The sequence below is a fragment of the Manis pentadactyla genome, chromosome 2 (assembly GCF_030020395.1).
Source record: "Manis pentadactyla isolate mManPen7 chromosome 2, mManPen7.hap1, whole genome shotgun sequence".
Taxonomy (NCBI): domain Eukaryota; kingdom Metazoa; phylum Chordata; class Mammalia; order Pholidota; family Manidae; genus Manis; species Manis pentadactyla.
Window position 1 is genome coordinate 185733364 of NC_080020.1, and position 27534 is coordinate 185760897.

General features: G+C 42.4%; 1 long non-coding RNA gene across 2 annotated transcripts in view; it reads left to right on the forward strand.

The window, feature by feature from the left end:
* The window catches only part of LOC130682587 (uncharacterized), a 231267-nt gene extending 207681 nt beyond the window's left edge, over positions 1 to 23586 (forward strand). For both annotated transcript variants that reach the window (XR_008995836.1, XR_008995837.1), the window contains one exon: positions 21357 to 23586. This is a non-coding gene — a long non-coding RNA (uncharacterized LOC130682587). The remainder of the gene's footprint in view (positions 1 to 21356) is intronic.
* Positions 23587 to 27534: the final 3948 nt, after the last annotated feature.

Here is a 27534-nt window from a genome sequence, read left to right on the forward strand (position 1 = left end):
GAGATAATGCTACACTAGAACCTGGCAGGTTATTGAAACTTGAGGCTCCATCCTTCATCTACACCTTCATCATAACAATCAGTAATAGCATCATTACTGAGTGCTTACTCTGAACCTTGCATTGCTTAAAGTTCTTTACTTGTTTTAAGTCACTGAATCTTCATAATGATTTTATTTGCTTAGCATTGCTGTTATGCCCACTTTACAGATAAGTAAGATGAGTCACAAAGAGTTTATCTTGTCCAAAGTCACCAAGCTAGTAAGTGGCAGGGCTGAAATTCAGACCTGGGGGTCTAGCTCCTGAGGCCAACCTCTTAGCCATTAATCTGTATGTACCAATTAAACTTGTACCTACAAATTGCACAGTGCAGTGTCTAAATAAATAATCATTATTAATTATTGCCTTGATTTCTTTACTTGCACTTAAAAAAAACCCTTCTTTTTGGAAAGTTTTGTTCTTTCCTCTTCAGGACACCATTTTCTTTGGTGTAGGGCTATGCTAGCTACGTGGTGATCCCCTCCACTTGGAGACCATTTCAATTCTATGTAGACAGAGAGCACATGAAACAAAACAAAACTGAGTGAATGCTTATGCAGGTGAAGATTGCCAGCAGAGTAGGAAATAGTGAAGCTGCTTGTTTCTAAGGTTTATTAGGCGTCAGAATACAGATAATTTCTTATCTCTGGGTATTGCCAAGTAAGTAGATGACTCTTTTCTTGGCTACTTCTCCTAAGATGGTTTGGGAACGCGCCTTCTAGGGGGTGTCTCCTTGAGCTCTCAGATTACTGGATAACTCCTACATTTTTGGGCTGGCTTGAATATCAGGCTTGCTAATATAAGTTTTTCATACTGACCAGTTTATTTGGAGGAAATGATAGATACCATGTATGGGCTGATACCATTGGTTGAAAAATACAGTATATTATCTAATTATCACTCTGAGCAGCACATGAAGATGAACATTTTACTTTTTCCCCTTCCTGTGTCATGCACTGACCTATGTGAGACCTTCTGTTTATCACTCATGTGTCAGAGATATTCAGGTTTGTGTAAAAATCTATGGGACTATTTAGTAGGCCCATTTATTAAGAATTTGGATTTTCTTTGAAATTCTTAAAGTAGTATTTTTTTTAAGAAACCTAAGGTAATTAAAGTCATACACAGCTGCCACTCATAAAAATTTTACTATATGTTTTTAAGTTTAGGAATAACTTTAAACATTAAAAGGGAAGAAGAATGAAAGAGAATGGACATCGGGAGGGGGCAGGACTCAAGAGCCCTTTACTGAGCTAGCATCATTATTTTCAAAAATGGTACCAGTGACAACATATGTTGTAATTTCTAGCCTGGACAAGGAGACTTTTGCTATTGGACATTATATAGTATTTATAGACAGTATTTCATTGATCCTTGTGGTATTGCAGAATATCACGAGAGAAAATATCTCAGTTCAGACTGGCTCTGAACTGATGTTGATGCATGGAAATCAGACTCCAGATTTCTTTTCTCTGCACATCTTGCCCCAGCAGTTGTTGTGGGCCTTGCCTGCAAGCTTCCTTCTCTAAGGCAGGGTTTTCAAAATTGTGAAGAATGGATGTGGAGGTTTATGAAGAAATGAGAAGTTTATAAAGAATGACTGCTAGGTGTCTGGTACTGCACGAGGCAGATTTGAAGCATTCTTAATTCCTCAGAGGAAGTCCAGCTCCGTACACCTGATAGACCTGCCCCTTTGGCACAGCCTTTACAGTAATAGGTGGTAGTAATGACAGAGAATCCTAGGCCTTGCCAAACAGAAACAGCTTATTTGGCATGATCTGGGGCATCTGGTCCACATTATTCTATCCATGCCACGGGTACATGGAAACATAGCCGGAAGGTCCCTGGGCAGAAATTGTTGACATTTGGTTCAGGTCTCTCCTTGGTGCCTTAAATCCCTCACCTCCACAGTATCTAATCCAACTGCTAATTAAGAGAAAAATGGAGACAGCAGATGAGAAGTGTGACTTTTTTTTCTTTCAAGGCGATTTAAACCTTTGGAAGGTACACAAATGTAGAACTATTATTCAAGTTAATTTACAATCCTTTCCCATCCACCGCAAGGAATTTATGAACCTGGAAGAGCTGGAAGTCCCTTAGCAAAGTAAACAAATTGTAACTCAGGGTTGCATACTTCCAAGGATCCTCTATCAGCAGATTTTATTTCCACACCAGAGGTGACAAGATAATTTGGGAGCAGTACTTTGTCTCATAGGGAGCAGCCATGAGCCTGCCTGCATAGTGTAGGAAGTGAGGGTACTGGGCAGCTGTCTGTGGGTTAACATAGCAGCTGACATTGTCCTAGTGACAATGACAATAAGCTGTCATTTATTGAGCTGTTGCCATGAGTCAGGTACTGTCCTTTGCGTTTCATTCTTGCCATAAGCCTTTGAAATAGGCACCGTTATTATCTATCTACAATTTACAGATGAGAAAACTGAGGCTTTTAGAAACTTTTCCTCTAGAAACAAAGAATGTTTCTAATTCTATATAGTTGTGTTAACACAATTTATATGCATAATATATCTACAGATGGGGCGTTAACTGTGCAGAGTATGGACTCTGTGGGGGGTGGAATTGGTAGTGTTTTCTTTTTAGAAAGGGGGAGATTTCTTGTTACTCTTCTGCATCCCTGTCTTCCCCTTTCACAGCAGCCAACAAGCATCGGACTGGGAGTTGGGAGGCCCTGCCTTCCAGTCCTAACCCCAAAAGGTGCTGGTCATGTGACCTTGGTCTAATCCACTCCCCTCTTCTGGCATCAGTTTCCTTATTCATAAAATGAGGAGGGCAACATTCAGAGCTGACATCTGGGAACTGTGCCTCTAAGGGGTCCAGGATTCTATGAACTAAGGTGATGGATCTGCCTTTCAACCCCTCCCTCATCTATCCTTTAGTGTGGGACAGTCAAGCTTCCCTTAGATGTATGAAAAGAAAGAAAGTTGCTTTTTTACTGTGCTGTATACCAGACGACCTTGATGTGATGGACTACGGGATGTGGTGACACTGCGCACTCACGACTATTCAACACTTTGCCTGAAAGAGAGGAAGCTATGGATTTATTGACTTGCAACTTTGACTCAGGCCTGTATATTGGGCCTGTTATTATGTGGAATGATTAGGCTGCAGTGGCAGGGACAAGTTAACTAGAACAACAAAAGACCTCCTTAACCTTTACCTGGACACAAGGCCATTCATAATGACCTGAGTGGTTTGGAAAACCAAGTCTTTCCTGGAGCACTCAATACATTTGCAGCCCCTGCAAATGAGCAGGAAAGGGGAAGATGAATGGGTGAAGGAGATGAAATGTAATCCAATTCTGTATGGTTCTGTTTAGAATGCTGAGCTCAGGTCTGTGTCAAAAAACAGCAATGGCTTAGAGATCATCATGATTTTCTTTGGCTTGAAAAAGGAATTTGAAACCAGATACAGGGGTTTCTCACTAAGAAAACTTCTATTTGTTATCCACTAGAGCAAATTATGCTGTTTCTGAAAGATAGTTTCCCTCTTGAAGGAACCATGTACCTTCTATTAATGTGAAAGGAACTGGATTCATGGGGTATTCACACACACACACACACACACACACACACACACACATTCACACACCACACTGCACCATGCCACACACACACACCCAAGTAACAAACACAGGGTCTCCTTGAAAATCTAAAGTAGCTGTAATCATCTCAGGCTTCTCTCAGTTATGAAAGACATGTTGCTCTCTAGCTCGGTCCCTGGAACAGCCTGATGAGCCATATTTTTGTGGAATGGCTGTGGCATTAACCATTTCAACATCTTGGATAGGATGAGTTTTTTCAGAACCTTTCCCTAAGTATTGTAAGTTTTAATGGTGCTGGATATGACATAAGAAATAGAGAATCACAGAGTATTACAGTTAGAGGAGACATTATTGATCATCTAACCCAAGGGAAAACAAACTTTTTCTTTAAAGGGCCAGCTGGCAAATATTTAGGCTTTATGGCCAGTAGGCCTTTATCACAAATATTCAACTCTGCTGTTAAAGTAGGAAAGCAGCCATGGACAATATGTGAACTAGTGAGTGTGGCTTTGTTCTATAAAACTCTGTGTATAAAATGTAGCCAGATTTGGCCCACAGACCCCTGATTTAACCTATTGATCACGTGGTGGAGATTGAAGCCCAGAGAAGTGAGGAGGCTCATTCAGGCCCAGCGCAGCCAACCAGCCTCAGAGCTAGGACTGGAGACTCATGCAGTGGGAATCAGATGCTGAATTCCAGGATCCCTGGTCTGGAGACTTTTCTCCAATAGCATGGTCTTAGTCCATTTGAACTCATTTATATTTCAAAGAAATTTGTTGTGAAAATTAATTTGTAAGATAGAATGTAGAAAACATGCTTGATCAGTAGAGGTCATGGCTGCAATAAGTTGAGAGTTATATGTGGATCCTGGCGACTCTGAAACCACACACTCCCTCAGACACGTCAGCTGGGCAGGCTCTGGCCATCCATGGAGTTAGCATCCGTGGGTCTGTGGGAAGGAACTTCAATCCTTTCCATCACTGGGTTTCAGAATTACACAGACATACTTGGGAGACTTGGATGACATTGGTTCTAACAGATGCCAGATCATAAAAAAGGCCAGTGGGGCTTTAAGAGAAATACAAACATACACACATGCAGTGAGAGGTCTGGGAGAAGTGGCCCACGTTAGCCACCGGAAGACCATTTGGTGAAGGATCATAGTTCTGGGACAATCAAAAGCTCTACTAAAACCCAGCTGACCTGGCCACCTGGGGTACCCAAAAATCCTGGTCACAATAAAACTGAAAAATGAAATTACTAGAAATCCAATCATCTCTGCAAAGAGCTCCAAAAAGAGCATGCATTTCTTTTCCTGATGGAGATTCATAAGCCCTGGAAGTCTGGAGCAAGGCAGCAATGGAATTCCAAGCAGAGTCAGCTGAGAAAGTGGGCACCGGTGGGGTGACAGGTAATGAGTGAGTCAGTGCCACCTCCCAGGTGCCCTGCGCAGGAGAGCTGGCCACGGTGCAGATAGGCACAGAGGCATAAAACACAGAAGACCGAGAAGCAGACTATGATGTGCACAGGAGCAGCGGCAGAGAGAAGAGCTTCCACCACATGTTGGGGGGCCAGTCCTGTGGAGAGTTGGCGCTGGTGGGTTAGGGGCTCAAGCCGAGCATCAGCAGCATGGCAGCTCAGTGTGCCTGGGATGGGTGAGAGGAACCCGGAGGACCTGGAGGACCTGTCGTAACTGACGGTTTCTGAGCAGTCACAACAGGTCAGATGCTAGGCTACCTCCCTTTCAGGCATTACCTCATGATCTGTGTAACAACCCTGCAAGGTAGGTATTGTTTTTATCTTAACAGTCAGCTGTTGCTGCAGTTACAACCCTCCCCAAATATCCCTGGTCTACAATGACAAGCATTTCTTTCTCATTCACATTTAATGAAGGCCACAGGTTGGCTGCAGCTCTGCACCAAGCTGAAGGTTAACAGTGGGTCTGGTCATGTGTTTCCTCATTTGGGGATTCTGGCTGAAGGAGTAGATCTTGAATATGTTGTTCTCATGGTGGAAGAACACAAGAAAAATGCAAAGTGGGCCGAACTTTGTGATCACTTTTAAAGCTTCTGCTGGGCTGTTGTATGTGTCAGGTTCACGCACATGCCACTGGCCCAAGTAAATCACAGCCAAGCCTGCCAGTGGGGTGGGCAAGTAGTCTCTGCCTGCTGGGAGGCAGGACAAGTCACACATCAGTGTGGGGTATGTGTGACCAATTTGATCTATTGTATCATCTCTGCTTCATAAGTGAGAGAGGAGTCATTGTATCATATAGCTGCTCATTCATAGCCACTCATTCCACTATATTTTTGGTGCGCAGGGTTACACAGCTGATTTAATTATACAGGTGCCCTCTCACTCAGCTTTGTCCCCGGCACGTATATGCACACTACAGGTGAGGCCATCTGGCAGGTGGAGGACACTGTGCCTGTAAATGAGGCATCTTAATTTAGAGTCTATAAACTTGAAGCTCAGACAACCTTTAGATTACAGTTTTTACATTCATGGTGCAGATATTGTCTTGCTATTATATAGAAAAACTTTTCTTCTAGTATGCCCGGTCCTCTATGGTAACATAAGGACTCAGATTTTGCAGCATTCATACTATTATTTTAGAGATAGGATGACCCTTTGAAGCAGGCTGACTTGTCAGGTTGCTTTGGGTAAGATTTGAACAAATGTATCCCCCAGCTCTCCTTTCACCATCTTTTTATTATGAATATTTCCAATATATAGAAAAGTTGGAAGGACTGTACAATGACCAAGTTTCAACAGTTGTTACTTGCGCTGTCTGGAAATATCTAAGCACACATATTTACATACCTGTGTTTGAGTGTGTGTGTGTGCACATTCACATACCCTGTGCCATTTTAAAGTAAGTTGCAGACATCATGATACTTCACCCTAAATACTTGCGAACAAACCTCCTAAAAATGGAGATATACTTCAAAATAACCATATTACCATTATTCTATCTAAGCACAATTCCTCAAGTCTCCAAGATGTCATTTCTAGCTCATTAAATTTTGGTACTGGGATCCAAGGTTATGCATTACATTTGGTTGCAATGTTTCTTAGTGTCTTTTAGTTCAGAAGAGTCCAGCAATATATTCATTGCAGAGGATGTCCCAGACATCACAGGGAGCAATAACAGTGTGTCATTGTTATTTATCTAAGGTTCAGATGTCACTGGGCATCTGTAGCTTATCAGGCAAGCCTAGTCTCTGAGAGTTCAAGCTGGGGTCTTCTGGGGGTGGGCACTGTGGAAAAGGAGCAGTGCGGGGAGGGGACCAAATACTAAAGACAAGCCACAGAGATCTGGTGAGACTGTCAGCACATACCTGCCAATTTGGGCAGGTGTGGCTGAAGAAGTGGAAGATGCATCTGTGGAGGTTCGGGGACCGTCACAGCGATGTGCAAAGATGATCTGCAGGTTGCCCCGCTCCTCCAAGGTGCACCCTTCTAACTCCCACCATGCAGGTAGCCTTGGGCTGGCACCAACATAAGACAGCATGGTGTTCTTATGGTTATTTCTCCAGTTCTTCAGTGGATTTTGGACAGTGATAGGACCTTAAAGCTTGAGGTTTGAGGAATGGTATGGATCAGTGTTTCTGTAGTGTCAATATTCACACAATTTATCTGAGAATCTTGTGAAAATGCAGTAGGTCTGGAGTGGGACCTGAGACTCTGAATTTCTAACAAGCTTCTGTTGAAGTTGACACTTGGAATGGTCTGCCATCCAACACAGTGGGTACAAGTGAGTGGGACTGGAGCCAAAGTGACCTGAGTTCAGAACTTGGTTTTGCAACTTTTGATCTGTGTCTTTGGGAAAGTTTCACAATCTTTCTAAGCTTCAGTTTCCTCTTCTGTTAAATAATTATATCTAGTAAATAGGGTTGATACAAAAATTAAATCAGATAGTGGCTACAAAGTGCTTATCATGATGCCTACTATATTGTAAAATGCACAACAAATGCTTACTATTTTTATTAATATTAACAATAATCAAATATGTAAAATGAAAAGCTCATGCATCTTACTCTGTGGAGTGGAGGAGAGCCATCCTCAGTTTGACATGATTTATTACACAGTGTACAAAGACAATAGACAGAGGGCAGCTGACCTCTTACTCAGAGTAGTATATTCTTTTTAGGAAAAATTAAAGCCTACATATTTTCCAAAAGGGGACGCCAGAGTAATTCCATGAATGGAAGAACACTGTGAGATACAGAACTAGGAGCAACCTTGAGATCTGAGAGTAGCAGGTGAGGAGGAGTCGGTGAACAGATAGGCAACGTGAATGTGCCTCAGTGCGCGGTTATTCAGTGTGAGGGACAAACAGCCTGGCATCATGTCACAGCCACTGCTGGAGTCCAGTTTCCCAAGGAAAATTCCACATAAACCGTGCACAGGCCTGATATATGGAGACAGTGGAAAGTTATTAGAAACAAATGATGCACCTGACTTTGGATTCTACACAGTGAAGGCTCTATGTTTTGAGGTCACTTGTGACTACTTCCAGTTTGTAATGATGGTAATGTGGCTGGACCAAGAGGGGTTCAAGACCTGTACCCATAATTGTGAGTTTGGGAGGGCAGATGTACATCTAAGTGAGCCAGATAGTTTGACTCTGTACCAGGCAACAGAATACAGTGGCTTGGAGTGAGCTTTGCAGTCAGACTGCCTGGGTAGAATCCCACTTCTGCCACTTATTAGCTATGTGACCTTGGGCTAGTCACTTAGCCTCTGTGCCTCAGTTTCCTCACCTGTGAAAAGGCGATACACAACATCTTCTTCCTGGCATTATTGTGAAGTTTAACTAGGTTAAACTGTGTAACATATATAATACTGTATTCAGTAAATAGTAGTCCAGTAAACAGCATCATTACCAATTCTTCCATTACTGTAATAATGAGAGCTGATCTTTTAATTTTTTCCCCTCTTTTTACATGCAACCCTGAAAGTGCAGTAGTATCTATCGAGGATAAGGCTCTGTGAACGGCCAGGAAGGAATGTCTTGCCCCCTGTTTGGGCCATGCTGGCAGGGTGTGCAGCAGCTGGAACTGGAGAGTCTGGCTGGCTGGAGCTGGTGTGGGAGTGGAGAGACGGGCGAGAGGAGGGCTTACAGGCTGTGGGCAAGAGGTGTTGGAGATGCCGTGGTGGGTGGAGCCCAACCAGTCACTAACAGGCGTGATCAGGACACCTGGTTCCGAAGGTTGGGCTTCCAACTAGCTCACTGTTGAGGCTGAAAGCGAGGAACTGACAATACCTAGGTCAGAGAGGAATCAGACAGGAGGAGACATGGTGGTGAACATCTCCCAAGACCATAGTGCTGGCTGTGGTTTGGTCGGCCATCCCTCAGTGACACAACCCAGGGACCTAGATGTCATCTTGACAACTCCTCCCATATATCCAATCCAAATCTGTTTTGTCCTTACCTCCTAAAGCACTCACTTCCCAGCCCCTTCATCTCCACCTCCAGCACCTCCTTAAACAAGCTAAATCATCTTTCGCTTGGACTATAAAAGACTCTGGACTGATCTCACTCTTCCATGCTGGCTTCCTTCCTTTCCTCCATCCTACAGCCAGAGGGACTTTTTCAGGAAAACCATATAACGTGGCAGCCTGCAAAAGCTTTCCACGGTTCTTAGCACGATGTTGCAATTCCTACTGAGTGTGGTCAAGCTCCCGTGTATTCTTCTGTAGCTGTGCCTTCTTCCCAAGCTCCTGCATGCTGTGCTCCAGTCACTCCGGCCTTCCTGCAGTCCCGCTGCCCATCACCCTGTACCCAGCTCTTGGGATTGCAGCTGCCTCTGCCTGGAACACTCTTTCCTCCTCCTTTAGCCACCCAACATCCTCTCATCTTCCTAAGCAGAGGTCAGGCATCAGGGAAATTATCCCTGATCTCCCTTATCATGTCAAACCCCCCTCCCCATTTTAGGCTTTCACAGAGCACCATGAATTTCTCCTCTGTGGCGCTTATACAGTTGAAATTCCACATTTACTTCCAATTAATTATTAATAAGCTCCATGAAGGCAAGAATCATGTTTGGTTTTGCTCAGCATTATATCTCTAGAGTGTAGCATGATGTTTAGAATATACTAGGTACTCGATAAATATTGGTTGACTGAATAAATGCATACATGAATAAACAAGTGAGCGCATTCACAAGCGAGCAGAGAGTCAGGCAGAATTAGGACGTGGGATCGTATAAGTGTACAGGCTCACCAGGAGGCGCCCTGACAGCTGAGTCATCTTGCTAGGAGGTGACTCTCAGCCCTGATGACTCCCATCCCTTGAGCTCACTTCTCAAACCATGAGGGGTGTTCACTCTCCTGCAAGATTCAGAAATGCAGAGGCTGCCTTCGGGTTGGTTCATGTCTGTATCCTCAGCTCAGTGTGTGGCATGTAGTGGGCACTTAATGCATTTTTCTTCCCCTAATGAATGAATGAATCACTGCTCAGGGAGGAAAAGTTCCCCACGTTCTCATCTTACCTACCACTGTAGTTGGGCAGTGGTCTGGGATATCTAATTTCTATTGGAATTGGTGTAGCTGATGCCTTTGAATGAATTAGGTCCTCCTCTCCTTGGGAAAGGATTCTGAACATGGTTTTATGGCCATTTACAACCAGAGCTTTGACTTCTCCATCCCACTTCTGCCATGTATGTGACGTACCAAACCTAAGCCCTCTTACTCTGGGGTGAATTTGGACCAGATCTGTTGTCATTCCCCTGGGACACTAAGCTGGGGCGCGAATCCTCCTCCCCTCCAAGGCCTGGGAGTACCTCTGTTTCCACAAGCATTGTAAGGAAATTACTTTTCCGGAAAGAATAGACCTGGGCCCCAGTTTCTTGGCAGCCAGAACTGGAGGAGAATGTAAGCTGAGCCTCATCCCTTCTCCCTGCACTTTACAAATATCTCATTCTTTATTTCCCTCCAACAACACGTGATGACCCTTTGGCAAGTCCTTAGTGCTAAATTTCTTTTTTATGGAGGCAGCAGTAAAAACTCTAGGGCCTTTGATAGGCAGTGCAGGGACGTAGAGCAGATGTAAATCACTTGAGCATTGGCTGGATTCAGTTGACAGATTTCTAGGTTCAATGAAACTTTCCTTCCCCAAATAAATCAAATTCTGACCAATGAAGGTCTAATCTGGGAACATTTCTGAAGTTTCTGAATTTGGGCTGGGGTTGGAAGTTGTCCTTTAAGGGTGATGGGCATGAATTTTGTAGTGAGCATGAAGGGAAAACTCACATTATGGAGTTCTGCACTTTTCCTTTTTGTTTGAGGCTTTGATACTTTTTGCTCCTGGTCCCTTAAATGAAATGGATGCAAAACACATATAAAGGAAATCAAGCAGGTCTTTGAATAAGTGTGGGTAACTGAACCCAACCTTTGGCTGTGGAGATATATTAAGAGATGGCATTGAAGACTTGCTTTTAGAAGGACTTGGAATTTTAGGATTTTCCCCAAAGTGTCAGTTACCTTGCTGTGATTCAAAGTTCCTTGAGGATCTAAAAGACCTGCCCATTTGGTTTTGGACATAGTTTTATAATTTCAAATGGCACATCATTTATCTTTATAACCCAAGTGCCCATAAGCCTGTTTGCTATGGGAGTCCCACATAGAGACCATTAAGGGACATAGGTGTCCAGAATGGGTGATTTAGGAAGGCACCCAGTCCACCTCTCACCTCTGTGGGAATCATCATGAATGGAAGTGTGCAGCCGCTTGCAAGCCTGGTATTAAACAGGTGGGGGGGCTGCACTGACAATCTTTAATGGTCCAGTTATCATGAAATAGCAGAGTGCCATTAACAACTGATTATACACATTATTGGGTAGCTCACAGCTAATGGGACCTGTCACAAGATCTCAGAAGATTGGGCTTATGATCTGTTGATAAATAGATACACGGTACACGTGGGTCAGTCATTTCCTTGTTAAGATGGAAAGACAATGAGGTGAAAGCCTCAGCAGTTCCACACAGACCATGGCTATGTGCCTGGCTGCAGGTGGGTGTAAGGACATGAGGCCTGGGGGTAAGGTGAGAGGCAGTGGGCCGTGTCTTCATTCTACTCCTGCAAATATAAAGAACGGTTGTGGATGAGGCGATGCCATGGAGATTGTAAGGAGTGCATGGGAACTTCAACATTCCAAAGGAATGTGTTATCCTCCTAGCAGTTCCCTTGGGAAGCAGAGATCTCTTTCTAGTGAGGCTGCCTTTTTTCTTGTATTTCATTTGTGGGATTTTTTTGGGGGGAGATAGTATATTCTTTTTCAGTGTCCTTAATTGTATCAAATCTTTGGAGGAGTAATTTGCAAATGTGAAATAAACAGGGATGGGAGTATCACTACAGACTAGTACTGTATAATTTAAATGATGGTTGAAGTCTACATCCCATCCTGATACAATTTTCCAGGGTAATAGTAAAGAAGATCTGAACTTTGGGCCGCAAATATAGGTGCACAATTTTACCTTATTTAAGTCAAATTATATCTGATTTAGCTCAGATGATAAATCCAATCTCACTCATTTTGGGTGATGAAAATATTTCAAGAGGCCTTCTCATATCATTCCGCCTGGATATTGTTCAGACCCTAACCTGCATGGGTTCCTTGAAGATGGGTGAATGCAGTGCTTTCTCAGCACCATATTTCTGCCAAGGCTGGGAGCCTTCCTGTCTCGGGTCAGCCTTCTTAGGTGCATTATGTCAGCTCTCCACCAGAGGCCCCGTCCCCTCCCCAGGGCACTGCAGAGCCCTGAAGTTCCTTCTCAGTCCTGGGAACCCTCCCGACTCAACTCAAGCATTCGCTTCTTTTCCTGTGTCTTAAGGAACTCAATCATCTGCTAAAGTAAGGGACCACAAATAGCTTGGCTCCTCACTGGGAACCAAGGAGGTGGAAACAACAAACACATTTATCTCCCAGTGCTTTGTAATGCCAGGACCGTGGTGGTGCGGATGATGATGATGGTTATAGTGATGATTTATATTGGCATATTGCTTTAGAATTCCAAACAGCTACCTAGTGTGACCCCTTCAGTAGATCAGGAAGGTAGGAGAGTGTGCCAAAGGGAAATGAAGACTCAGAGATGTTATGTGAATTGGCCAATGCCATACAGGAAGTTAGTGTCCATAGTCCTTATTGTTGGCTCAACATGGTTTTCTCTGAAAGAGGCCACATGTTGCCATTTTTTGTTTGGAGAATACTAGACCCAGCCTTCTGTGGCAAAGTAATGAGAAGTGACATAGAGACAGTCAGACTCTTGGACACCCAGGTATGTTAACAGAAGGGATCCTGAGATTGGCCAGACTGTTCAACATCTCCCTGCTCTCTGGGCAGGAGGGTACCTATAGGGCACAATGATTATGGCCCCTTGCCATAGGGGGTAGGTTCTCCTGGAAAGGAAAGAAAGTTTATTTTGGTGTTATTTTTCTCCTCTGAATTAATATCCTTAAATTTCTGCCACTCCTTTTCTTATACTGGGACTAGCTGTTTACTTAATTATTCCAATGGTGAAAGTGGTTAAGGGATGGACAAAAGAGGCAGAAAAGATTATGCTAGAAGGGAGGGGAAATGTTCTATTTTTTTCAGGAGGATGCAGATTTATTTCAGTTTTAGTAGTTCTTATTCAAATTCATCCAAAGTAATTAATGAAAGCTAGAAGGCTTGTGCACACGTGCATACACACACCCCTTCCTAGGCTTTTCTCACACTTCCTTGAATTATGTTGAGCTATTTGGTCTGTTGGTTCAGCACCCCAAGCCTAGTGCAGTATTGTCATCCCTTGCTTTACAGCACAGTCATTATATGCCTAAACCACATTGTGATACACAGTGCCTTCTGTTTACGACTCCCGAAACTCCCACTCCATATATCACCTGCCATAAAACCCATCAAACTACTGCTACTAAAATGGTGCACAGTGGTCTAAGCAGGAGCCAGGCAAATTGTGTGATACCCTACTGTGGTTAATGAGAGTGAAAATGTGGTTAGGATTTTATTCAGGCGATGTTCATTTGCAGGGCCATTGTAGTGAGATGGCAAAGAAAGATTCTTTTGTTAACTTGAATGACAATATATTTTCTATTGTATGGAGCCGCTCAGTGCAGAGTCTGCCAAGTTATTTGTCAATTGTAAATAAGTCAAACTGTGACCTTCAAAGATTAGATTTTTATTGCATGGGGGGCTTGAAAACTAATTAATATACTGTGATTGTTGTATTGAGTATCGGAAACCTGTTGCCAGATTTTAAATACAGTAGTGCAATTCAACTCTGATAAAGACAAAAAAAAAGTTACAATAGGATGTTCGTTTTCTGAGGAATAGATATAGTTTAGTGTGTCCTCTACTCAGGGGGACTTTTTTTAACAGAAGATGGAGGACAGGAGAAAGGCCATTGTACCTTTTGAATTTTCTGTATTCTTCTGAAACTGCACATATGCAGAAAATTCTTAGTAATATCTATAACCATTTCTGAGTCCCTTAAAGGTATGTGTGGCTCTTCCTTTAAAAATAATTAGAGCAATTAAACATAGCTTTGTTCTGTAAATAGTCTTAATTCAAGGAAATTCTCACCCCTCCTCATACCCTCTCCCCATCTCCAACTCAGGAACCAAGTTTTGATCCTAGAGAAAGGATTTCTTAAGATGCTTCAATAAATACAGGTATTTTACTCAAGGAAAAATAATGCAAACTTCTCTCTTGTTAATCTATGACCCACCTTATTGTCCCATAGCTTTTATCCCCCCTTCTAAACAATTAATTGTGTGGCACAGAAGACATACACTGATAATGATATAAAAAAACTTTCTTCCACAGCTTTGGTCCATTTATGAAAACTTTAAAGAAAAAATTAGCACAGTGTATATACAGCATGTCTGATCTCATTAACTTGTTAATTCATCACTGAGATATGAGTATCCCCAGAGACCACTCTGGGCAATGTCATGGAAGCAGAGTTTGTCCCTGGCATGCTCTCGCCTCTCTATTTTGCTCTTTTCCATTGCTCTCTGTAGGATGATTGGGGGCCTGGGGCTGTCCGTGCAATAGCATTGTTATCATTGCCAAAACTGGCATGGACACCCCACCAAACCCCAAGTTTGCTAATTAGTGTTTCCTCTGTTTAGTCGACACACACAAAAATGTTATGAGGTGGGTTCTAGTGTATTTCCCACTTTACAGATAAAACAAATGTGAGACCCACGGAGATGAAGCAATTTCCCCAAGGGCAAGTGAGTAGAGATAGGCAGGACCTACTGTGCCCCCCACCCTTCTTCCAGGCTTTCTTCCTCTTTCTCTCCACATTTCCCCACTCCTTTCTCTTCCCCCAGCCATTTCTTTAAAGTACTGTTTTCTTCTGGGGAAAATGAGCAGCCAAGGGATGAGTGCCATACTGCCCCCCACTCCCATGTGAGCGCACGGGCTGACCTCCCCGCCGGGCTCCGGAGGTCCTTCAGAGGATACGCTTCCTGCGAACGTCATGTGCCAGGGCCTCAGCAGAGAAGCTCTTGGGATGGAGGCAGTAAGCCGACTTCATGTTTTGCAGGCTGGTCCTGTCTGTAATGAAAAGATTTCCTTAGAGATTCATATCGACATCTGTAACTTGGCAGCCCCAACCATGGAAGGAAGTAGAGTTAATATTATTAGGAAGGGCTAAATAAGGGCTAAAAGAAGTCTCCCACACACAAAGCTTTGGGTGATACTAATAAACTGGGTGTACTTTCTGGAGGCTCTGTTCACCAACCCAATACTGTACCATTGTAGGACTGAGACTGACAGATCACTCAGGTGGAAAAGGGTAGCAAAGGAAGAGTCTGATTCTCCATGGAATGACCACAGGCTATGGGACAGAGTTTCCAGACTGGGCCCCTCTGTAATCTATTTGACTTTAGGGAAATCTGATTTCAATTGAATTCTATTGTTCTTAAAAAATTCCAACCCCAAACAGCACCACAGAAAGGAAATTAAACTATAAAAAGTGCATTAAGGTAAGAGTCGGGATCTAAGTGACTGGCCCAGAAACAAGTCAAAATCAAAGTTAAGAAGGGAAACTGTAAGTTGCTCTAGTTAGATGTTACAGATGCCACCAGTATTTACAATTGCTTGACATAAAACAGCCTGCCTTGCAGTGGATGCTGACATCATGAGCATAACACTTAGGACCTGGGGATCTCCAAGTACTTTATAGGCATCCCTTTACTTACTCAGTTCTTATGGAAAATCAGATAAATAGAAAGTACCATTATCCAAGCCACATGCATAGAAACACTCAGCTGGAAATGCATTCTCAACATGGGGGATCAGTGATGATTTGGGGGCTAGCAAGGTATTGTTGGTCCTCAAAAGGCCTGGATACATTCTTTCCTTGACTCAGCTCTCCCATACTTTGTAATTCATATTTCGGGCATTAGAGATCTGCATCAAGATTGGCAGTTGGGTAAAGGGGGCTATTTATATTCTAGTCTTGGTGGTGCCACTAGCTATGTGACCTTGAGCAAGCCCCTTGTCCTCTCTCCCATGTCTACTGTCCAAGGTTATTTTGAAGATCAAGCAAAAAAAAAATATTGTGATCAAACCTAGGAAAGTCTAAAGCACAAAACAATTATATTAGCATTATATAGGAGAAAAAGAAGAAAAACAAAGGAAATCTATAACTTAAAAAAGTAACTTGAAGATCAGCCACAATGTTTTGCAGGCCTATAAACATAATATCAGATTTAATTCAGGTATGGCTGTGGCCTTCCTAATTATTTCTTACACCTGGATGTGGCTCTTGGGAAAATTCTCTCAGAGGCCACGCATTTCGGGTCTTGTATATTTTCAGGTTTCCTTATTAAGTAGAAACCAGAAGCCCTTTTATGTCTCCATGGGGACCCCTCCAGAGCTTGTATCAGCAAAAAAGAGAAACCATGACCTGAGGTGTTGGGGTTAGGACAGAGTCTGAAGGGGCTCAGCCCCAGAGAGACGGGAGACGGTTCCACCTGGCTGCCTCTCTGGTCTTCTTCAGCCCTGTGGTCTTCTCCTGGATGTGGAATGGTCACTGTGTTTAAAAGGAGCTTTGTCTTTTAAAGAGGAGAGTTTAGAGGGGCGTGTGTGTATGCTGTTTATGTATAGGCCCTTGATCAAAAAGTTTTGGATCTTTTCAAAAACAGTGGGAAAAAAGTAGTGGAAAGGGAGGAGAAGGGAAAATATTATTGACTAATAGATATTAACTGAACACCTGCTGACAGAGCACTGTAATATGTTACCTGTGATACCCTTTTTAAAAAGAGGTTGAACATGGCTGTGTTTTTTAATTTCAATTGCTAATTGTTTTCAGGCTCACCAAATCATTCTTTCTGATCACAGTTTGTTTTCATGCTGGGTGCTCTGGGGTTCAAAAGAAATGAGAGTCATGGTCTCTAACTTGGAGAAATTTATGGACTGGTCAAAGAGAACACACTGAGAAAAAGAGAGGGAACAAAGTTAGAGGCTTTGCAATTAAGTGACCAACAGAGCCCCTGCTTTGGGAATTCAAAGAAAGGGGAATTCTGGTACTGGAGAAATGTGTATTGGAGTTTTGAGATGGAGAGGGCAGCCTCTTGCATGTGCTGAGACCAGAAGTGGTAGAGAGGTGTTTAGGTAGAAGTCGGGGAGGCTCACCTCTATCATAAATACCTTGGTTTTGTGAGTCTGAGACCAGCAGGGGGAGCACAAGGTAGTAAACAGCTTTGGTTTGAGAACTGGCCTGTGCTCGTGGGAACTCAAGGAAAACAAGGCCATGAGCTAGATGGGATCATTCACTACTATCCTGTCTCCCCTTGTGTACCTGTTGCCTTTTAAAAGTCCATCATGTCTTGCTTTCCTGCTCACTTACAAATTTGTTCCATGGAAAATGCAGAAATAAACTCCAGACCAAACTAACCAAAAGAGCCCACAAGGAATCCAGACAAGGAAAAAAGTAACGTTTGTTTACTAATTGTTCTTTAAAACAACATCAATCCTTCAGCTTCCCAATTCTGTGTATAATCAGGTAAAATGAAGAGCTCACAGAATATTTCAGCTCAGAGGCCTGTCACTTCAATATTTTCTCTGCCTTTGGGAAATGGTCTAGCTAACAAAATTCAGTAAATCAGTGACTGTTGGGAAGGGGATTTAAGGGGAACTAATGTGATATTTATAAGGCTTTGGTAGTAAAGCTTGCATTTGAAAAGCTTGCAGCCTCATGTTTATTCTCAGCAGAACTACTTTAAGTTTCTAGAAACTTGGTCAAATATGGCTATAGATGTATTAGAAAGAGGCTCCAGCTTTACTGAGCTGGCTCTTCTTGGCTCTCCATGGCTTATTCCAAGGGTCTTTCACCAGTTGATCAAAGAACAGCACAATTTTGCCCACCTCAGGGCCTTTGCATATGCTATTTACACTGGAAGCCCAGCTCCCCATCTCTTCCTCTTCCCCATCTCTGCCTAGTTAATTCCAGCTCAGCATTCAGATCTCAACTCAGGCATCACTTCTTAGGATAGTCATCCATTACCTGCACACTAGCTCTGTCTGCCATATATTCTCATGACGTTTTGCATTTTTTACTCTTAGCACTTCACAAAGTTTGCAGTTGCATATATATTTTTGTGACTATTCCACTCACCATTCTTGACCTTACTAGACTGAAAGCTCCAGGATGCAGGGACTCTATTCTTCCTATACACTATTGTATCCTCAGCATGAAGTATAATGCCTGATACCTAATAAGGCCAAAGAACTCATGATTTATTGAATGAAAAAAAAACAGACATAGTATTATCAATTGCTAACAGCAGGTGTTACAGTCTGCTAAGGGTTATGGGAGTGGAGAGAAGAACTGAGACTTAGTAGGGAACGGTGAGGTCAGGAAAGTATTGACAAGGACTAGTTTTTGAATGGGAGGGATGGGATGGGGAGGAGAGCTGAAAGGGTATTGGGAAAAAGGCGGGACAGGGGACATGCTGAGGAGTGTGTGGGGACATGTGACAGAATATGTGGGGATAACTGCCCTGGGCTTCAGATAGGCTGAAGCAGTCACAGTTCAATGTACTGTGAGCTAAAGAAGGTTACTGATCATGCTAGTTATGCTCCCTTTCTTTCCAACCCTCAATTCATCCAACCTTCTTTGTGCCCTGCTCTGTATCTCAGGAGGCTGACCCTGGCCCCTGGTTGCATTTGGCCAACAGAAGGCACTGGTGTGAACTTGTGAGAGGGAGGGAGGAGAAAGAAGGTGGCTACGTCCACCCCCTTGCTTCCTTGAACACGCGTCTCTGGGAGTCGCTGCACCCCATGCGTTGCTACAGCTCCTGCTTCATGGCTCCTTTCCCTTGGCTCAGCTCTCACTGGTCTTGGGAAACCATACTCCATGCTTGATGCCTCAGCCTCAGGGCCTCCTGCTAACCTGAGTCTCTGTGTGCCTCTCTGCTCATTCCTTCCTTGTTTGTTGCCTTAATTCTGCTTACTCCTCTGTCAGTAACCCCATTCTTTAAAGTCTCCTCGATTAGAGACCACCTGGAGACAACTGTTTCCTGCTAGGGACCCTGACTTCTGCGCTTCCCTTCTTCAAGCGATGGCACTTATTCAGAAGTTGCATTTGATGCCATGCTAGGTATCAAAGTGCCCCTAATAGGCAATGTGATTATAGCTGGCCATTTGTCTAGATTCATACTAGAAATACCCTCTTTGTTTCTGGGCAGCTCATTGACTATGAGGTTCTTGGCTCTGTCAATGGAGGGAAAGGTATCTCTTTCCTTTTCTTCTACCGTGCATGCTATGACTGTACTGTTAACAACCTGATCCCACACCTGAAATCTCTGACTGAAAATATGTGACTTAGAAAACCCTAAGTTGACAGGGGCAAGGAGAATGGAACCATTAGCAGACACGAGTGCTTATTAGACATCTAGTCTGCAAAATTTAGGTCACCAAATTTTTTTGAAGTGGTTATTGCTCTAGCTATCTCAGTTCTCTAATTTATGTTGCTGGTGCAGACCCTGGGTTTGCACCTCTTCCCTTCCACAAAAAAAAGTACAACAAAGGAAAATGGGAGGATTTAGGTTTAAGAGACTCTTTCTTTGTGCCAGTCCTATTCTGATATTATTGGCTAGTTAGATTTTTTTCTCCCTAGACATATTGAATGTGTACCCCCAGATCTGTAAAATGTCCAATTAAGAAACCAAGTGAAAGTCTTTGGGAATCAACTCAGTTTTACTGATATATAATGTAAGGCCTTAAAACAGAAGAAAATAATTTAAATATGTTTTAAAATTTATGGCATAATATTTCTTCTGATACTCCCCTCACCAACTCCCTACCAGATACCAAGAGTGAGAAAATACTGGGTGAATTTTCTAAATTAGGAATTGAGAAATGACCCATTTGCAGAAAATCAAATGCAATCTCTCTCACATTCTGCAATTACCTGAAGAAAATATATAGATGATTCATTTTTTGCATCTGCAACAGAAAGGGCCAATGTTTGAGCTTTAGAATCCTTTACACTAAGGACACTTTTCCTTGTAGGGTGGAATGTTGGGATAGAAGACGCCAGGGCTGGATCCTTTCCTCCGTTGGCCTTAATGGGACTGGGCTGGGATGCCACCCAGACCTCGGTGACCTGAAAGAATAGAAATGTCATGATGGGAATTTAAGGTGGAAAGGAGACTGATTGTTTATTGTAATTTTAATTTCCTTCAGTTTATTTTAAAGAACAGTCTGCTACTACACAACTTGTACTTTTCTGCAAGTAGATTCATTCTGTTTTTTGGAGGCCCTATCATCATTTCTCTTGCATTCCTGAGTAGGAAATCCTGCTCAGAAACAGTTGTCCATAATCCCAAGGCTACAAAGGAGAGTGATGTGGCCCCTCACTGCGCAGCCTGTTGATAATGGGGATGAACAAAGATAAACAAAAATATCTGGATTGTTCTTGAATGAAACCTGTGGACATTTTCCTTACCCAATTTCTCCACCCTTTTCTTTCTCAGGAGATGTGTGGCTAGAGGAAAATCAAGCTTTTTACAGTTGGTCATGGAGTATTTGCCATATGTAAGGGACTGTTTATAGGACTGATTTATACATATGTCTAGTATGGTTCATAGCAGAAATTCACTTAAGTAATAACTCTAAGCCTTGCTGTATAAAGTTGGTGCTCCAGGGTGGCTGGGCTCACTTCAAGGAGAGTCAAAATAAATTATTTTAAATTCAGTTTCATTTTAAATACATAAGCCAACTAGTTGTAGTAGCCTGGGAGTTAGAGAAATGGCTGTTTCTGCCACAAGCTTGTTGTGCCATTTGGGCAGTTCCCGTAACTCTTCCGAGCTTCGTGTTCCTTTCTGTGAGATGAAATGTTTAGATGCATGACCCCCTGTGTTGCACACCTGCAGGGGGTGCTGTTCACAAAGCACGTTTATATGGTGCTTCAGGGAGGCTCCGTTTCCATAGACCCGCAGTGAGAATGGTGTCCTCTGACAGGGTGCATTGCTGTGGCCCAGGCTTGACCTCTAAATCAATAAATGCCTATTGAGTACTCATTATGTGCCCAACATGAGTGAGGCATGTGGAAGACAGGAGGCACAGCCCTAACAATCAAGGTGATGGGGGTGAGCGGGGGTGTTGGGAGAGGGGGTGCTTAATGGAAGGTGAAAGGTTTTTCACGTATGTGTTCATGTACTTCTTTCGAGACATGTGTTAAAAATACACTAAGTGCCAGAAATTGTTTGAGGCTAATCCATATTTTTTCTCCTGAACTAAGCTCCAACCTGACTCCCTTCATGAAGACCTGATCCCTCCATCAAGAAATCCAAAAGCTTGTGGAGGACAAACAGGAACTTGTGGTAAGTACCGAAGTGGCATGGTAGCAGCGGGAGCCTGGGAACATGGCAAAATTTAGCCATTAAGGATTTTTGGATTATGTGATGTTTTTTATTATTCATATTTTTTTCTCTGCTGATGAGTAATTGAGATGTCAGTGTGCTCAACTAATATTTGGGGATTAAGGGAAGCACTGGTATGAACGCAAAGGTAGGTCACATGTAATGTGTGCTCTCAAGGGTTAGGAAAGTCAGACAGACTTGTAAATAACATGAATGGACTGTGCTAAGGGCTTAGCAGTGCACTAAAGGATTCTGAGAGAGAGAGAGAGACACGAGAGAGAGCGCGTGCAAGCGAGTGAACGAGCACGCACACCTGGCTTGGAGAATTGGAAAGGTCTCCTTGCAGGAGGTACCATTGAGGTGATTCATCCTTGTTCCTCCAGGACTGGCCTGGTCTGTTTCACACTTCCATAGCTTCTGGTGCTTTGCCATGATGGCATGTCTCCCCATTTATTTTATTATTTGAATAACATCTGTACCTCTAGATTGTAAGCTCTGTGAGGGTAGAGACAGTGTCCTTTTTTGCTTAATATGGTGTCCCCAGTGTCTGAGTGGTGCTAGTTTAGAAGGCAGTCAAAAATATCCAATAAATGTATGAATGAGTGGCCACTGAAGAGTAGGTAGAACTTGGGGCATAGAAGGAGTCTTCCAGGTGGAGGGAACAGTTTGAATAGCTGGCATGCTTAAGTGGCCCCCTGTTATTCCTTGGAGACTTTATGAATGTTAGAAATAGCAAACTGCATCCTATCCTCTTACTGAATGACCAGAGGGCCTTATGGAGAGGAATTGGGGCAGGTCCACAGAGTGTCTCTAACTTCTCCGTAATAAATTTAGGAAAGATTTATCACCCCTGGTTTTATTTAAGCACTTCTTGAACCTAGTAGGTGCTCATTAAATATTTGAAAATGGAATTAGAGCATGGATGGATTTACTGATGTTTTCTGTCCGACAAGCTTTTGAAATAACAAGCTATCATTGCTTCCCCCACGCCCCCTCCTGCTTCTCACTTAAGCCATGTCTTTATGCTGTGAGAAAAATGGTGCAATATGGGGAAAAAAAAGCAGGGCATCTGGTTCACCAGATATGCATATGGCCACAACATATGGCAAACCCAGGGCATTTGACCATCGTGCTCATTAGGATGTGCCGGCAAACTGGATGCCGCGTTCACTGTGTCTGTGTCATTTTTCTCTCAGCATGTCGACCTGGTGTCAATCATCAGGACACACTTGCCTTTCCTGAACAAATCACCTCTTCCAGTTCTTTCACTTCTGATTTCTTCTGAAACCCCCTCCTCTTTGCATTGATTTTCAGTTAGTTGGTGGACTTCAAACTCACAGAATGGTCTTACTCTAGAGATCCCACTAACATCACCAACACACCACACTAACAAAAAGCGACAACAGAAGCGCATGCAGGGCCTTATAGGTGGTGAGAAGAAAATGCAAGGTTCCTTCATTTGCTTTAAGGCATCAAGGAAAGTGGTCTATTTTTCTCAGAAAGGCTGGGATAATTAACTTTGCACAGAAAAAAGAAAACCCAACCTATTCTATATCTCCTCATTTTCACTCAGGGACTTTCAACTTCAGGAAGAGGAAGGCCAGGGAGAGTGACCCCCACCCCCATCCTGGGCATACAGAGCAAAACAAAAGAACAAGCAATTCAGATGATCCAGAGTGGGTCAGTCTTCAAAAGCCAGTGAGCGGCTCGATTATTTTGTGTGTTTTGTAGTTTTCCCCTCAACTGTCCTGGCTCCAGCTTTTCTGGGCCCGTCTTCACGTTTCTATTCCCTTCTTTCTGAAGACCTCCACCTCCCATTTCTCTAAGGAATTTCCATTTTTTTCAGTTCTCCTGGGTGATTTTAGCACCATTCATTTAGTACATTTGCATATTTCATTTTTGTCCGGGTTGCTGCTCTCCTGTTGTATTGCTAACAGTGAGAAATGAGATCAGAACTCACATTAACCCTGATGTCATCCCCTTTGCTTTTCATTCATTGCTATTCTTTGTTTATCATCTTTCAGCAGATTTTCAATCCATATGACAATACTCCCATCAAAATCAATTAGAACCAGTTTCAGAAAATAGACTTACTGATGCTCTCTGTCCACCTTCTCTTGAGTTCCAGCTGTATTCTGTGGTTGCACATTCACTTACTGCTAGATATACGTGTTCACTTCATCTGCTACCAACTATCAAAACCCGGTAATAAATTTGTCCGGAAGGACTTATTCTCCACATAGTTTCCTTCTTCTCTTTTTTCCTAAGTATTGCTGATGATTTGATTGAACTCAAATTAGTTACAGATTTTTCTAATTTAATACCTACTCCATTATTTCGAGGCAGGAAAGTGCAGATTTTTTTTCTTTTAAATAGTTTTGTAGACAAAGTGAAAGATTTTTCATTCTTGCTTCAAATTCATTGTGAAAACAGAAGGCAGTTTTCCCAGATGGAAATCTGTCATATCATTATGGAAATGTCAGATTTCTACCCAGGGCATATTGACAAAAAGCCATGGTTTTTGCCCAGGGGGTGGAATTTCACAAATTTTCCCAAGAAGAGCTGTACTTCCTGGTAGAAGACAGAGGCAATTTCTCTTCCTATTTCAGATTTGCAGGGCTGAGCGCTAAGAGATTCGTTTCAGGCAAATACCCAAAGAGAAAGGATTTTAGCATCTCCATTTCTGGCTGTGGGGGCTTGGCTCTCCTTCCTGAGTCAGTCCTGGCTGTATTTACTTCAGTGTTATAGTTCCCCTGAGCTGTGGCTCTGTTGGAGATGGCACTTAACACGGTGTCATATTTCCGAACAGATAAGAGATTTCATTCTTTGACCTACCTGATTCTGCCATGTAAATATCTCCCCTTTAGTTAATAGATATGCTCTTCTTAAAGTCTCTCTTAATTTTGGTAATTGTATTTTTTACCCCTGGGAGTGGAGCATTTTAAACCTCTGTTAGCAGAAAATTCATGCATGTATTAGAAATATTAGCAAATCATGTCCATGGTAATGAATGATAGGACATTTAAAGGAAAATAAAACAATCCCCAAACATTTTCATACATTTATAGTCATCAGAATCACACGCTTTAAATAGATGAAAGAGATTTGTGAGTGGCATAAGTCATGGCAGAAACAGCCTTGGGACATGAGTTACTCTGTTCTATTATGTGGAAGTCTTGCTGCTTGTATAATAGCCCTGCAGATTAGCAAGTACAATGCAAAGGATCTAAATATTTTTCTTAAATAAAGATTTGCTGTTCTCAACAAAAAAACCTCCTCCAAAGATTACAGCTAGTATAGATAGCCTGCTGCATTAATATGGATGTCTCAATGTATATTTTTTCCAAGCAGAAATACCTGCATTAAAAAAAAATGCAGCAATAACTTTAAACTTCAAAGGTCTAAACTTCAAAAGGTTTCTTGCATTCTGCTTGATGGGACAGCATCTTATGCACACATGCTTTTTTCCCTGCTAAATGCCTTAATAATGAGCTTGGGTTCAGATTTTGTGAATCGGAGCCAAGTAACTCTATTTTATTATATTTGCTGGGAAATGAACTAGCTCAGGGTAATTAGGAAAGCAATTTTATTAGCTTCTATTTCATAAAGATTGTTTTTTAATCAGAGTCAGAACTTACTAGAAATGATTCTGTGCTCATTGCTCGGGTCTCAGGAAATGAAGTGGGGCACCGTAGGTCCTAACCCACAGTAAAACCAATGTGATGAAGACAGAAGCTTTGCTCTTAATCTCTAACAATGCTGTAAAAATAAACCCAATCTGATGGTGTTGTAAATAAAAGGGTCACAGCTAACGATTACCTGTGTCTGGTTTATTATACTAGAGCCTTGATAACTAGAGGAGCCAAAGCTGTCCTGTAATTGACCAAAGAGTCTTGGATTCAAGTTTTGAACAATCTTGGTTTGGAGGCTGGGGAGCCTGGGGCGGGTAGGGAGAAAAGGAAAACACTAGATGAGGTGAGTATGTCTTCAAGAGACAAATGGGAGAAGGAATTGGGACTGATGGTGTATTTAGATAGTGCTGTGCAGCTGTGAAAAAGACAAATGCTGTACTGTGGCACGCGGCATACAAGGGGGTGTTGCTTGTAGGAAAATGGCGTTCCTGTAATCATGCCTCTTCTGGCAGCCACTTACGGAGTGCGGCATACTTACTGTTTGGGGCACCTCATTATAAAGAGAACATCAATATTGTAAATTAGAGAGAACTCAGAGAAGGGTGACAAAAAAGATAAAAGGATTAGAAGAGATGACCTATAAAGAAAGGTTAAAGGAACATAACATTTAAAGCTTTCAGGAAAAGGAGCTGGAGAGATGGAAGCCTATGCTAACTGTCTACAAATATTTGAGCAGTAATAATTTTAAGTAAAGAAGGGGATTGCTTGCAGTGGCTGAGAATGGTCTAATAAGAAGTAACAGCTTGAAACTAAGGAAAGGGGAAAATGTCGGATAGGAGACATTAGGAAAGTATGCCAGTAAGGGCAATTATGCACTGAAGTGAACTGTCTGGGGAGGTGGCTGAAGCCCCATCACTGCAAGTGTTATATGAGTATTTAGGGGGAGCTGAAACCCTCAGGGAGCTCCTCTGAAAGGAAGCAAAGCCCGCTCTTTTCTGAAGACATTCCTGTACAGGAGAATGGGGCCAGAAAAACCGAGGAGGGCTTTCCCAAGGGCCCCAGCTGTAATTTAAAGCTTCTAAAGTGAGTGTGCGGAGATGGTAAATATGGTCCAAGAATAAAAAGCCCATCCTATGTGTATGGGAAATACCTTTCCAAAAAGCTATTATTTCTGTCGGTCATTAGTGTTGGTGTTCCTCATTTCCCTTTATAGTCATCGAGACATTTACATAAATCATTGCACAACACCGCCAGAAGTCAGAGCTAAAGTGAGAAGGGAGGGATGTCTCTGACAAGGGAGAGTATTTAAAAATGAATGGTGTGAGGTTGTGTGCATCAGTTTCTGTTGTGCAAGCAAAGGGAAATAGAGAAAATTGCCCTGTTTTATCATGTCGGACGAGCTGGAGTCGGTGACACTGTGATCAGGTGTGTATGCATAATCACTCCCCCAAATAATCACTATGTGGAACAATTTTCCCCCAAATCTTGCAGCTTCAACTTATTCTCTGCAAGTGATTCATAAATCTTGGCCTTGAATGTGAATCAAGATTCCAAGTTGCAGGCTCAGGGGTTTGTTGGATTTATTCAACTTTAGTCTTTATTTATAGACATAAAAGTATATTATTGGTTGTAACATCCAAACAAAAGAAAACAGATTGTAAGCATCCATTAATGTTTTCCCAAAAGGGAAATCGTGTGTTTCTCTTGGGTCTTTCATTCTCTCTCTTGTAATATTAAGATGATGTCATAAACTCGTAATTACTTTGTGATGTTCTTGTGCACTTTATGTCTGTTGGTTCAGAGATGCAAATTCCCTCTCTGATCAGAATGCAGTGAACATTATGAGCAAGTGGAAGATGAGTCTTCGGTGGCTTGCAACTTTGAAACCTCTGAAGTTTTGAATTCATACTGTTTAAACTCTGTTCTCAGGGAGGGGAAAGATGCACTTCAAAAATCTTGGGTCTTGTATTATATACATGAGATGAGGTGTCAGTTTGCTGGAACAATTACTCTTATTACCAGAAAAGAAAATTACTTTGGCTAATGAAAGTAGAGGCTATATGAAAAAAAATTATTGTATTTATCTGGTAGAAAATTTTCATCTATTAATCATATCCAGAAAAGCAAAGATATTTTAAAAGAAAGGGTGTGTTTACATGCATATTATTAGATGTTTGGCTTTCAAGTACCTGCAACATTGGGATAAAATAGGAAACACAAAACAGGTCTGTGAGAGAAAAAATTGATCGCAAGATGGTGGCTTTCTGTTTTCTTGGCCAAATCTTAATTTTACTCCCAGCTCATCTCTTCGGTTCTGCAAGAAACTGGCCATAAAGTATCTATTTCCAAGTTATCTTTAAACCTTGCTCAGATTTCTTACTGCTCATTGCTAACTGTTTTCATTTCTTACTTCTTCTGCTCCACT